Consider the following 14607-nt stretch of genomic DNA (forward strand, 5'->3'; position numbering starts at 1 on the left):
ACACCCCACAGTGCTGGGTGATTTTGTCCCTTTCTGCTGTGTCCCAACACGCTGCCATCCACAGTGTGGGACTCAGGATGGAGAAGGGCAGAGCTTGGGGTCAGCTGTGGGGCACAACAATGATCCATCAGGATAATTCCCTGCCCAAGCAGAGAAGTTCCCAGAAAAAAGTGCAACAAAGCTGGGGGAGAGAAGAATCCCCTGGAACTGGTATTTCAGGTATCTCCTACCTCTGTCCCAAAGAACTCCTTCTCCTTATTTTTTCCAGAATTTTGTGATGCTGGCATGCAAATAATGAAGTCAGAAGAAGTTGTCTCAGTGACATCTCTAAAAAAATACTCAAATTTAGTTGTTTGAATTTTTTTTTTTTCGTCTAGTCCAGACAGTATTGTTGGAAATTGATTCTTCAAAATCTAAATTTTGCAATATGGAATCCTTTATATTTTAGAAGCCTATGTACAATATATTCTATTATGAGGACATTCCACCACTCTAAATACATTTATATTTTAGGCATGCAGTACTACCACAGTTTCAAAAATAAACATCTGAAGAAAACTCTGGGATTTTAAAAATAAGACATTTGTAGCTTAATGCTCTTTGAAGAAATCTGGAATGGTATTAATCACTTCAGTTACTCACTGAATTTAATACAAATGTACTGAGAGATGAATACACATCTACTGGTCATGTTAACCTGCCTTCACCAAAAAATAATATTTCATGTGATACAATGAAATGTTACAAATATGAATCATTACCTTCTAAACCTAAGACCTTTAAAAACTGATATGGGTGATTTCTCAAAGTAACTTTTCCATTTTTTTTTTCAATAATTTTGCCTGTCTTTTTAATGCTTAATTTATCTACGTATTTAGAAATCACAAGGGTGAATTTGCAGGGCTTTTGCTCAGTACCCTGGAACTAAACTCTCAGAGGCAGAGGATGAGGTGAGGTTGAGTTCCTCACTTCTCCCTGGATCAGGAGCACCAGGAGGCAAGCAAAGACATCTCCAGGCTTTCCATGCCCTCCTTGGTTGCTGCATCACTCTGAAGAGCTGTGTTTTCAGGAGGAATAGGAAGCACCAATCTGCTTTGTAGCCACAGCTCCTGATTCCCATGTTCCACCCAATGCCATTATTTGGAGATTGGCTTGTGCAATTCTCCATTTATTACTGGTTTGGCTTTCCTTTTGTTGCAAGAATGGAGCTGACAGCTAAACACGTGTACCTACATGATGAAATCCTGCTTAACAAGGAAGAGCTAATTAAGCTGTTCCAGCATTGGCCCATGTCCTGAATGCTGCCAGCAACACCCCACGACTGCACTGCCCTGGGAGGGACAGGGACGTGACACAGAATCAGGGACTCAGCAAGGGGAACGTGCCAAGAGAGACAAGTGCCCTTCCAGCCAGACTTTGCAAGAGTCCTCCTGCCATGGCCACAGCCAGCATCACCTCCTCTCTTCCCAAAATCAGTGTGCCCACAATAGGGAGCACAGTGACTTCTCACACAGCTTTTTTAACAAAGCAGCCCCGAGGGCTCAGCGTCAGAACTTCTGTGTGAAGCTGCTTAAATCCAGCTGGTCACAGCTAAACCTTTCTTTGGAATTCTTGGCCTCAAAGTTTATGGTGGGGTGGTTTGGTACCCCAAGTCAGTCTCCTCCATACCCTGGCTGGCATGACCACAGTCAGCAGCACTGAGCCTTTTCACATCCCAGGAAGGTGTCTCAGCTGAACCCTCCGTGTTATTCCAAAAGGATTCCATTATTCCCAATGTAGTAGGAATGAAAAACATTCTGTATTGTAAAATGAACACAGGGTAGCCTTTTTGCACAACAAAAGTCTCCAGCCACAACATCAGCAAGAATTAAAACCACACTTCCAAGATGTCCAGCTACAGTATATATTTTATCATTATTCTGCAGACATATGTTTTGTGTGACTTGGTTCATTTATTTCCTTTTTGTTTTCAAAAGCTAACACATGGCCCTGAACGAAAATTACACTCAATTTTTTATTTTTCAACTCAGTTAAAATCACAGCACTTGTTTTGTAGAGTTTTACATAACAATGTGCTGCTTTGTATGACTTTTATGTAATTTAATTTCAGTAAACTAGCCTGAAATAATTTAGACAGTCTACAGAGCGTTAGTTTATTCAGTGTTAGGAACTTGCATTTTACAAATTTATTCATGTCAGACTTAAAATTTGATTTGAGTGTGGGAGTTAGCAGCTTCCCTGTCCCTACACAGAGATAAATCCACAACAGGTGACAGGATAAATTCTTCCATCTTATCCAGGACTACAAGAGAGGGCTGCTAAACTCTGGTGCTCATCTATTCAAGGGGAGGACCACTGGAAAAAAAAAAAATAAAAGAAAAAAAAGATGTTCAGGAAAATAATTTTACAAGTTTAAAGGGCTGGGAACTGTCTTGTGGATCCTGATGATGGTTGCCTGATGGACAGACTGGATAAAGGAGATAGTTGACAAATGAGATGATGACAGCCCCTCACTGAGCTGTCTGGACAAAGAACAACAAAATGTCAGCAGGAATAAGACAGACTGTATAAATCAGAGAGAAGGCATGAGCTGGAGGAAACCTGGACATCTCGAAGCTGCTGACCAAGACACACAATACACTGTGCAGCACAAAGTGCAGCAGTCAGGAAATCGATGCAGGTTTCCTCAGTTATTGTTTTGTCCAGGTCTGTTGTTAATAGTTTTGGACAGACCCAAAGGATGCCTTTGGAAGAGCTGCCCTCCTGCTGAACAAGGCTGGAGTGTGGCTGGACAGGGGGAAATGAAGGGATTCATACATTGTGAGGGTGAGATCCTGGTTTTGTGGATGGGGAGCAGTGTGGCTGGTGTTCCTGAAAGCTGGGGAAATATTAGTGTGACCACATAGTGAGGGGAGTCTGAGAGGGAGGTGACCCTGAGCAATGGGGACAAACACATTGGTCAACTCGGGGTTGCACTAAGGCAGCTTTTCCTGGCTCTGCTGTAGCAGGGGCTCAGAAATGAGACAGAAGTGACTCAGAAAGAATGAAAACATTGAGCACAGGCACCCAAGGTGTCAGCAGGAGAGCCCCACTGTGGGTCTGAGTGCAGCAGGACGTGCCCACACCGCATCAAGCAGTCGGTGCCAGATCGCTTTTGAAAGCAGCAGCTGATTCTTTCTGAACTTGCTTCCCCAGAACTGACTGTTTCTTGCGAGGAAGCCCCTGGAAATCAAACGATCTGTCAGACTTGTACCACTCGAGTCTGCATTTCTTGTCCTTCGTCTGCTTTCCTTCCTCTTTTTGTGCCTCTTCTGCTTTCGTAGGGACGGCGTGCGGAGCAGCGCGGCTCTGACATCAGAGCTGGGGGCGGTTGCGACACAGAGAAGGCTGACGAACAGAGGAGGAGGAAGGAGAGAGGGAGAGAGGAGGAGGAAGGAGAACAGCGAGGGAGGAAGGAAAGCTGGAGAGGGGAAGGAGAGCTGGAGGGGAGGAGGAAGGAGGGCAGCAGAAGAGGAGGAAGGAAGGAAGGGCAGCAAATGAGAAAGCAGGGCAGCAGGGGAGGAGGAAGGGCAGCAGGGGAAAAAGGAGAGCAACGGGGGGAGGAATGAAGGAGGGCAGCAGATGAGAGAATAGCAGGGAAGAAGGCAGAGCAGCAGAGGAGGAGGAAGGAGGGCAGCAGGGGAGGAAGGAGGGCAGCAGGGGAGGAAGGAGGGCAGCGGAGGAGGAAGGAGAGTAACAGGGGAGGAGGAAGGAGGGCAGCAGGGGAGGAAGGAGGGCAGCAGGGGAGGAGGAAGGAGGGCAGCAGGGGAGGAAGGAGGGCAGCAGGGGAGGAGGAAGGAGGGCAGCAGGGGAGGAGGCAGAGCAGCAGAGGAGGAGGAAGGAGGGCAGCAGGGGAGGAAGGAGGGCAGCAGCGCTCGGGAGCAGCTGTCCCGTCCCTGTCCCTGCTGTCAGCCGGGACCGCGCGCTGCATTCCTGATCCCAGCGCAGCTCCCACCAAGGACTGGGCTCCCTCCTTCAGCTGGAGCCACGCAAGGCTCAAAAACACTCCGCACGCATGTTTTAAATTACAGATAATTCATTTTGATATGCCTTTTCCTTGGGTCCATAGACAAAATCAAAGGCAGGTTTCCCTGGGAGATACACATCAAGCTCTGCCTGCAGCTCTGGAGTGTTGTAACACAGATCATAGCAACCAAGGGAGAAATCAGTTCTCCTTTCTACAGCAAGAGGTTGAAAAACAAAATAATTTCATTGTACCTTAGGAAAACTAGCTTTAGCAGATTGGTGAAGGCGATTTCCTCTGTATTTTTGAGGCCTGACCAACATCAGGACCACAACTCCAACACAGTCAAGATTAAGTCTATTGTCTAAAGAGATCATTATTCCACTTAGATTCCTATTAAGGTTTCATGGTACAAAAAGGAGGGGGTTGGGAGGAAAGTAATGAAGTTACAGGCCTTTATTGTACAAAGGCAACTGGAGACTTTTTTTAGGATACTATCTATCAGCCTGTCTGGCAAATGTCTGCCTAGTAATAATGTATCCGTCTGCTGAAACAAGCCTAAATAATGCATCATTATATCAATAATTAATAGGCACACGGGTCAACAAGTTCAAGATTGTTACAGGCAAAGGAGATGTGAAGGAAATGGCTCATTCCAGGCCCTGCCAGGCCTGACATGGAAAGCACAGCTTTGCAGGAAAGCGATGGAGGAGTGTTGGCAGGCAAATGCCAGAGCAGCATGTGCAGTGGGCATGGCTTGTGTCTGCTCAGCCCCACTCACCCACCCAAAACAGGAACCCAGCAGGATGGAACTTCTCACAGAATAGAGGAAGAGAGGCAGGGAGAGTATCCCATCCTCTTGATTTGGGAACCCAACTTCTCTAACCACATTCAATAGATGAAATGTGAGCCAAGTAGATATTGATAATTTTAGTGCCAGCTGGTGATAGATACTGAGGTCACCTACTGACAAAAAAATCTGTGCCTGAAGAAACCTGAGGTATTTTAAAATGGAAAGAGAAAAGAATCAAAGTTACCATATGAAAATGAAATCAAAATCCGAGGGGATGTCAAAATAGAAATACAGAGACTATATTAATAATAGCCTTTTTTTTCCTGAGAGGAGTGCTGCAAATCAGGGTATTTTGGTAATTGTAATTCCTCACTCTCAAACCAGGAGGGTGGGGTTCCATCTGATACAGAAGCCTCCTAACATTATTTGGGATCCAGGGACAGAAATGCAAAATTGAGGTTGATATTTGTTAAACAAACAAAGAAAGGAGGCAAACCACGATTGTGAAAACTTCATCTCCTGCAGGTTTGGCCACATCACATGTTCAAGCTGATCTATGCACACAACGGGACCCCTTAACAATGAAAATATTATTAAAAATCTCAGATCAGATGTGAATACAGTATCTTGGTGAAGCAATTATAGTGCCTGATTTAAATTTGTCTTAAGAGTAGTAACTTAAATGCTTGGGGGAAAGAAATAAGGTTTTGGCTGGGTTGGCTTTTATGGTGGTCACTTGGGTTTTTGGGTTTGGTTTCTTGTTGGGTTTTTTGCTTGGGTTTGTTTTTTTTTTAACATGGGTCTTATATAGGAAAACACAGCAAACATCACAGTTCCATTTTCAGAAAACCACAGCCTACTTACAACCAAGTCAGTACAGAGGGAAACTGAAAGTAGAAAAGAGTGTAACAAGTTGCAAAGGCAGTTCTAGTAACAAGTCATTTAAAAAAGCAGATGACCAAAATAGAAAAATCCCAAATTAATAGTTACAGTAAACTGTGCTTTTAAAGTTGTGTGATAAGTTACTGAAGATTCTGTCAAAGGGATTTTCTTCAGAGTGAAGTCCTAGACTATATGGAGGCTGATGTGTCCTCTGGCCTGTTTCTAACCAGCAAACACTGATCCTGCTCACTTAAGGAATTCCACCAAGCTCAGAGTAGTGACACCAGCAAGTGAAGAAAATACATTATCTGTTTCTGTTTTACATTATCTGTTAATAACAGAAATCTGCAGTCCCAGTTCATACAGTCAAGGCTCCCAAGAAGGAATTATGAAGCTTTCTTATTTTTTTCTTACAGAGCCCCTGACTCTGGGGTTCAAGTGTGCAAGAGCACCAGGAACTTGTGCATCACCTCATAATCCAGAGATCCAAGAACTTGGGAGGATATTCTAAAGAAATTAATTCCTAAATGCTGAAGCTACTTTTTCTTTCCAACTTTTTCCCAGAAACTGTGCAGCTTTCTTGGGAGTTTCTGACCCACCAAGGAATGTACCCATGGAAGTGGCTGTGTGGGGCTGTACTCAGTCAGCACACCCCCACTGGGTTATGGAAATCTGCATTTCACAGTGCAGCTGTAAACTTCAACAGTAAATTCCAATGCCATTTATTTCCATACCTTGCCTCAGGACAGAGGTTCACATTCCCTAAGGAGGATGGGCTCTGGGAATTGCAAGGGGTTCTGCAATGCTGGGCAGTAACTCAGAAGCAGGAACACAACACCCTGCTCCTGGTAAGGGCCATGTCTCTGTCCCCTCCTCATCCCTCCCATCTTCCATGGAAGGAAAAGCAGCTGCTTCTGAGCCCCATCTATCTATCTGAAATCCTATGGACATGGGTAAGGAGTGGAATGGACCTCTGAGGGCATCTGCAAATGATTTCAAGATGCAAGACACTGAATAGGGAATGGAAGTATGGCACCAAGACTTAGGTGGAATGTAAATTTTCTGAATTAAAGACAATAAGTTCTACAAAAAAGACCAGATGAAAGGACTCCTGACAAGAGGTGTAGAACATCATTTTATAAAGAGCCTTAGGGATGTAGATACCCTAGTGGCTCATTCCCTTCTCCTTTGAACATCCACATGTGGCATGGTGTTAGGTTCCCTACTTCTCTCCTAAGAATAAAACAATGAAGGCCATTATTTTCAATGCATAGAATTGAATTTGCAAGATTCATTTCTGGAGTAAGAGCAACCACATTTCAAAAATAATTTGTCATAAAGACACATTTCCTCCACCTTAGTTATCCTGAAATCAGAAGGTACCTTGGTCCTCATCATCTTCTGACTCTTGAATAGTTTCTCTGACCTTTCTTTACACCAGCTCCATTTTTATTGTGCAAAGTTCCTCTGGTCTATTATGCAAAACACTTTTTATCCATTTAGACAAAAGAGCTGGACTTCGAGAGATCCTATGTTCCCATAGCAGAAGTTTGGTAGTCAGCAAATTCACATTCATTTTATATGTCCAGTTACTTGATCCCAACTCCTTTCTCACCCACATGATTGGAAGGATTATTCTTCTATTCATGCCTCAGTCTTTTAATGGATTTAGGGCACAGCTCTTAAAAATGTATAAGAGAGACAGGCATCGCATGATTTTGCTATGGATATTTTATGAGCAAGTCTGGGTGCATGCTGTGTGCTTGAAACAAAAGACTGCACAATGTGCTACCAGGGCAGGAGCTGTGTCATTATGTCTTGCATTCAAGGCTTCTGGGAATCTTGGGCAAGAAAAACAACAAAACAAAGGCATGGGAGAGACACCAGGATGGAGTAAATGGGTCAAGACGGCACCGATACAATTCCTTGTTATTAAGACCTGTAATTCAGTCAGGGAACAAATCCTGTTTAGGAAGCAGCAGCCTGGCCCCTCCTTTTTTTTATTGGCTGTTATTTGGGGGTTGCATTTGTCAGTTAATTGTCTTAAACTATTACCTTGAAAAGACAATACTGGTTCCTACGTGCTTCTTACTTCTGCACCTGCAGCAACCATCGTGAGACGTTTTGCTACCAAGAATCACTTCAGCCATTATTTATCACTGGAGAGATTAATTGACATCTGGAGCATAAACTTCCACTGCTACTGGCCTGATTAAAGGTGTTGGCTGACATTTTTCAGAGCATTCATCCACCAAAAGAAGACATCAATGATGTTCAGGCACTTGAATCTTTCAGCAGTTTTCAAACAATGCTCTTGCAATGCTTGATCTATTTCTTGAAAAAGATGGACTCAGGATGGATACAGCTCACAATCCACTGCTCACCAACCTTTCTAAATCTACTTCTCTTACCACCATTGCAAACAGAAAAAAAAAAGCTATTTTTATTTTCTTTATTCTCTTTGTATCATTTTCACTATTAGATAACTACAGCCAGGCACACTCATGTGGTGCTTTACAACAGCAGAGCTGGAGGAAACTGCCCAGCTCAGTACCAGTAACAAATACTAAAATTCTAACTGCAAGCACATGCATATAAGGGCACCTTCAGCTAAAAATGTGGGTGTTTTTCTTGCAATCTTACTCAGAAATGAACTTTTAAAGGATCAGCTTTGCCAGAGATATTGGCTTCAATGTTCAGTTTCACTGCAGCTTCATCACCAGGGAGGGCACGAAGGAATTTTTACACATTGCTTTTCCACGTCACTGCTTTTCCTGTTGGGAAATTTGAGTCTCCTAACAAATATAACCCCATAATAATACTTAGAACATACACTGTTCTTTGTAAATATTACCTTATTATGCTAAATGTAACAACTTCAGTTTGCTATTTATGGGAATGCTCTTTCTCAAGATGCTTCATAGTAGAGAAATGTAAATACCTGTGAAGTGGTAGTTTCTATAGAGACTTATTTTTCCACTGAATTGTAGAATAAACAGCCCAATTTTCTACAAATCTGGAGCATCTCTCCAAAGTGGCAGATAATGATACTTTACCACTTTGTAGCCATTTATGTCTTTGAAGTTTGCTGTAAATATGAACCACTTATGCCTTTGGGAGTATCCTTAGGTTGTATCATTATCCTCACTAAGAAAGGGAGGTAAAAGAGCAGGTAAAAGACTTTACACAGAGTAGGGTGGCACTGTTCAGCAGCTTGATGTGCCTCACACTTTTATTGCTGGCTCTGTGATAGTCTATCTTATGCCAGCCTCAGAAAGCAGCAGTTCCACTCCCAGCAAGAACAGGTCCCTCTCAGCAGCAGCTCTGGAGGGCTGAACATGACCCCAAAACAGGCAGTAGGATTTTTTGGAAGCTCAGTCAGTTCTTCCCAGTGGATGTGTGAGGAGTTAGCAAGTTCATCTCAGATTTGGCAGTGCTGCTGCATGCAACAGCCCCAAATCCTGTGCTAGTTTGTGTTCAAGACTACCAGCTTGCAAGAAAAGGAATACAGGGAATCCATTTTTCCTGGCATCAACACAGCCTGAAGATGATTCCATGAGAGTAACCATGAGGAATTTCTGTCCTCCCCTCAGCCCCTCAGGGAATGCTGTGCCCATCACGAAAGTTGAGGAAAGAAGCTGAAACTCTCCTGGGCTGAACAACCAGTCCTGATTTTTTTTTTTTGTTGCCCTTTTTTACAGGGAACAAACACAGCAACACTTAAAACACACTGAGAGTGCAAAGCCTCCCTTGGCCTTGTGTGTCCCCTGACCCATTCCCTCTGCACTGGGGCTGTTCCTGCTCCCTAGGCTGCTGTGGAAAGGTGCCTGGGCACCATCACTCATCCCCCAAGGTGTTCAGCTGCCAGATCTCCCGTGGCTGATTGTGCTGCACATCCCCATCCCGCCGCCCCAGCCCCGCGCAGATGCCGCGCGTTAGTGCTGAGCTCAGTGTGGGAGTCATCCCTCCTCCACACACCAGATGGTTCAGTGTTTGTTTTTAGTGCTTACCTATCTTCTCCTTGACTCCTGAGAGTCATGTGAATCTGAGAAGGGGGAAAAAAGAAAAGACTTCCCCAGCAGCTAACAGAAAAAAAAATAATTATCAAGAAGTTTGCTTTTCACGTGTTATCTCAAAACACAGAGAATGCACTCAAGAAGCATTCAGAACTTTCTCAAAAAGGAGGGAAATCAAGAGGGGGCAGATGTGGAAAGTTGTTCAGTGTCCAAACAGTGTGGACAGCTCAGGCAGTGCTTCCTCTGCTCCAGGAACAAACAAGACACCCTCCAGACCAGTCTAGATTGGGTTAGACTGCCCAGCAATCAGTGCTGGGCTAGATTGTCCACTTTGGCTGCCTTCCAGTTCCACTGCACAACGAAGAGCAGGTATTTTCCATTTCAACCTTGTCCTTCCTAAACCAGCAGCATTTAAAAGATGGTGAATGACAATCTATTTGATTTCATTCTTTCAGTTTTAGGAATTAACATGGTTTGATTTTATCTAAACAAAATAGGTCATATTTTCTGCACTATCTGTGCAGTAAATGAACCTGTAAATAGAGAAATAAATAGAAACTAGTGCAAGTGAGGCATTTTATGTGTGGTATTTCTTCTCTGGACTTTTTCAGTCCAGTACAGTCCAACTAACTGTTGTGATCTGTTCAGCAAGTTGAATGAGATCCAGTTCCTAGGGGTATATAATTATGTATAAACATTTTTTCTCCAACTTGATTGCATGAAGAAGCCTTAAAGTGTAACCAACCCATCTGCATTCTCAAGACTTAAAAACAGGAAGGCAAATGGGGAAATCTCCAAATAAATTCGTAAAAAAGGCATCTGAGGAGCACCTTGTAAAAGCCTGTCTCAGGTCTGTGGATACCTGACACAGACAAGAGTGGTAATGCTGACATGCTAAGATAGAAGTTAGGTTGTTTTATCCCTGGAGCCTTGGATCCAGTCAGGATTGTTGTTCCTTCCCTAGAAACCCTCACTTAGCATGATAAGCAGGCCAGGAGCAAATCCAAAACATGATGAGGTCAAAATTGCATCTTTTATAATCACATTGTAGTGAAGGGGAGCAATGGGAGGCAGCAGCTGAGCTCACAGCAAAGAAGACAATGGCAAAGTATAAAACCTAAAAAAAGGGAGCTCTACAATGAAAATACCCTCACCCAACTACACAAGCAGAGCAGAGCCACTCTTCCCTGAGCCTTCCTTGCCTTTTGCTGATCTCTTCCACCTCATGTTGGGCTTCTCAGCTTTAGAGGCAGAACAATCACAGGGCACATGTGATGTGTGCCAGGTGCCAGAACTGGCTCCTGCTTCCTGCAGGGAACTGAAAGGGTGTTCAGTAACTCCCAGAGGGGATGGCACTGCTAAAACCATTGCTGGGGCTGCAGGGATTTGGCCCGAAGTGCAGCATCTCTTCCAACCAGTTTTGGAAAGCCAAATCACCTCAAATCATGAGGCTGGATATCCTTATGGAAAAAAAAAAAAACGAACAAGTTTTAGGGTTTCTTCTATCACTGCAATATCCTTAATCTTCTTCCTTTTGTTAGGGCTTGCTGAACATCCATTTTCCTTTCCCCTCTGCCAGTGTCTGGTTCTCTCACATCCTGTCCCACTTCATCCATATCCTCCCATACTGCAGAACCCACTTCTCCCCAAAAGTGGTTTCATTTCCTCCCCCCCTTCTCCCACCACCAGAAGCCCTCTTTCCTCCTATTCCCAGCAGAGAGAGCTTTGCTCCCCAGCTGATTTGAATTCCTCCCTCCCTCTGTGGGCGAGGAATCATTCAGAGCAGTGGCATTTCAAACTCTGCAGAGAAGGTAGGTAGACTCAATCCTGAGTGGGAGTGCATATCAAGTACAGTGCTAGTGGGTGCATCCAACCCCAAGACCAGAAGTTCCCAAACTTTCCCAGTGTGTAAACAGAGCCTAAGGGCTGGATGGTTCCTCCTGGACATTTGTGCTGATGGCAGCTACCACAAGCAAAATCAGTGCCATGCTATATATAAAAATATATAATATTTAATACATAATCTTTGTATTGTGTATCATTATTATATCATATAATTACATGATACCATTATCAGAGATCACAGAAGACTCAGAAAGATGTTAGAAATATTACGTAGAAGAAAAGGCTGTAAAAAACCAGGCAAAATATTTCCATTCCATTTTAAAATCTGGGAGACTTCTTACCATAAAATGTTTCTCTTTCATCAATAGTGCCCTTTCTATGAAGAACCACTGAATGTAACATTTTAAAACTCTTGGCTCATCAACTTCCAGCCTTTTCTGCTGAAAGTGGAGTTTAATTCTTGCTTTATCCCTGCAGAGGTGGTCTGGACTCCTGCTCCACCAACAGAGCCCCTTCTGTTCACAGCAGCCACAGTCTCACCACAGCCCATGTCTCAGTGACATTTTCATTCTGAGTCACCATTTGATTCAAGGCAAGAAATAAAATTGCCACTGATGGAAGTTCTGCATAATTCTTATCACCTGAGCACATGAAACAGAAGAGCTACAGAATGAATTAGTCCAGAACTTGGTGTGCTTAACAAATGTTGTTTAATGACTCTGTTCATAACACCTACATGTTTTGTTCCTGTTACTTGTACAGCTCTTACATGTGACAAAGACACTAATTTTTTAACAGAGGAGGGAGAAGAGAGAAGAGCTTATGGACTCTTTTTTTACTGAGTATAATAATAGTAATATGGGGCTCTATACCATCTATGTCTCAGTGTCTTCTTTTAAAAATGTTTAGCCTATAATTGAAGGATAATTTTTCTTATTGCCAACTCCATCAGCTCACACTGACATCAGAAAACCCAACAGTATTCTGGCTTACATTTCATCACCAGTAAAGAATTTTGAAAACTGATTTTTCCTCTGTGTGCACAAGGATAATCCTTAAAATTATGGCTTTGGTTGTATCCAGCAAAAAGTCTGCAGCACAAACGTGCCTCACCAGTCCCTGTGTGCACTGGTGTGTCCTGGATACGAATCACAGAATCCCAATAAGGTTTGGGTTGGAAGGAAACTTAAAGTTCATTCAGTTCCACTCCCTGCCATGGGCAGGGGCATCTTCCAGTGTCCCAGGCTGCTCCAAGCCCTGTCCAACCTGGCTTTGGACACTTCCAGGGATGGGGCAGCCACAGCTGCTCTGAGCTGCAAAAGAACCTCTGCAAATAGAGGGATGTCATGTGGCCTTTTCAGGAAAATCACTTCTTAGATTGAAAAATATACTTAAAACCAACAAAACTTCTGTTTTCCTTTGGTCATACTCTTTCTGTGTCTGATCCTGCCACGGTTTAGATTCCAGTGGTGTAATTAAAGAGACCACAAGTGACAGAGAAGACAAAATATGTGCAAGTGTTACATATAAAAGTATTGAGGACAAAGGTTCTTTTAAAAGCTCAATTTTGAGTGAACTGACACTGCAGTTTTTCTCACTTGGATTTCAGACAGAGGCTAGCAAAATTTACAGTAACAAACCCTTTAATTCTCACTCCATTCAGAGAATGACTCAGCACTGCAAGGAAGAGCAGCCTAAATGTTGTGAAGTTTTGACAAACCAGCCGAGGAATGAGCAAGCAGGAGCCCAATGTGGAAGCAGTCACAGAGTTTGCTCCTGAGGAAAACTTTGTTGATTACATTTTGGAGGAGGTTTGTCACAGGGCAGCCTCACTGCAAAGTGAAATCCCATGTGTGCATTGAATCCAGTGCCAAAGAATTCCCTTCTGGGTACAAAACCGGTCAAAGAATTCCAGGAAGCCCTTCCTTGCAGAGGAAGCTAATTCACAGTCCCCAAATGCATACCAAAAAAATAACTTTCCTTCCACATTTCTCAATCTCAGGCACCTCTTTCTGCCTTCAGGGTGCCTCCATCACTATTTTCAGAGTTCTCATCTTTCCCCCATATCCACAGGACAGCTGGTCCCAGGGAACTCACCAGCCCAGCCTCCACTTGTCTCCAGCTTGGGATGACTTGGACTGCTCCCAGATACATTTCTTGAGAGCAACCCTTTGATAACCTGCACACTGAGATAACCCCAGGTTCCCTTCCTGCATCTCTTGACAGACCTATTGATTTGTCCAGCTTCTGGAGGAGACACTCTGAGACCATGGAGGGGTCAGATGAGGGGTATCAGAGATAAGGAAGATGCCAGGATCTGGGGGAGGGCAGGGAGAAAGGGAAGAGGTTACACAGGACAAGAGGCTGGAGCTGATCACTGTGGAAGATGCTCTGGTGTGAATTTGCAGTGTGAGCTGCAAAACTCCATGACAGCATAGCTAGGAAATCTCAGTGAGATTCAGTTTCTACACTTCACATACAAAAAGAGCATAAATATTTTCCTTCCTCTGGCTAATTTTTATGCAAATACAGAGAAGTTACAAGTTATAAGAAGCTCCTGCTCCTTTGTCCAGGTTCACATCAAGTCTTTGCTTCACAGACACCAAAACACGAACACATCATGTCTGGGAAGAAACACTTCATTCCAGATCCAGGCTGGATCACAGACAAACGCTGGCATAGCCTCAAATCTCCAGGAGAAGCCATCAGGGGACACTAAGACTGATCTCTTCCTGTGCCTATTGCAACACATCTGCTTGGGCTGGGATTCTGGGCCATCCCTTTCTGACAAACGTCAGCAAGCAGCGTGTGCTCCTGAAGGCTTTTACATCTGCGTCCGCCTCACGCTCACTCCAGAGCTTCCTGTTTCATATCCTGCTCTGAAGGCTCTGTGTGCATCATGTACATTAATTTCAAGTACACACGAGAGGCACAAACAATTGTATCAGGATTATAAAGTCTGAGAATTTGTTTGGGGGCAGCTTGGTGTTAAAAGCATGCTCCCACTCCAAAAATGCACTTGGACACAGCTTGTATTTCAGAGGAAAGGTAAGGCACAAAAATAAGAA

The 14607-nt window shown here is 43.7% G+C and overlaps 1 long non-coding RNA gene across 2 annotated transcripts in view; it reads right to left on the reverse strand.

Annotated features, from left to right (window-relative positions):
- LOC306806047 overlaps positions 1-14607 on the reverse strand; it is a 103920-nt gene that overhangs the window by 39758 nt on the left and 49555 nt on the right. The window contains exon 3 of one of the 2 annotated variants that reach the window (XR_013775373.1): positions 2036-2355. The exons of the other annotated variant lie outside the window; for it this stretch is intronic. This is a non-coding gene — a long non-coding RNA (uncharacterized lncRNA). Of the gene's footprint in view, positions 1-2035; positions 2356-14607 lie in introns of those variants that run through there. 2 annotated transcript variants of the gene reach the window in all.

The sequence above is a fragment of the Erithacus rubecula genome (genome assembly GCF_903797595.1).
Source record: "Erithacus rubecula genome assembly, chromosome: 10".
NCBI lineage: Eukaryota > Metazoa > Chordata > Aves > Passeriformes > Muscicapidae > Erithacus > Erithacus rubecula.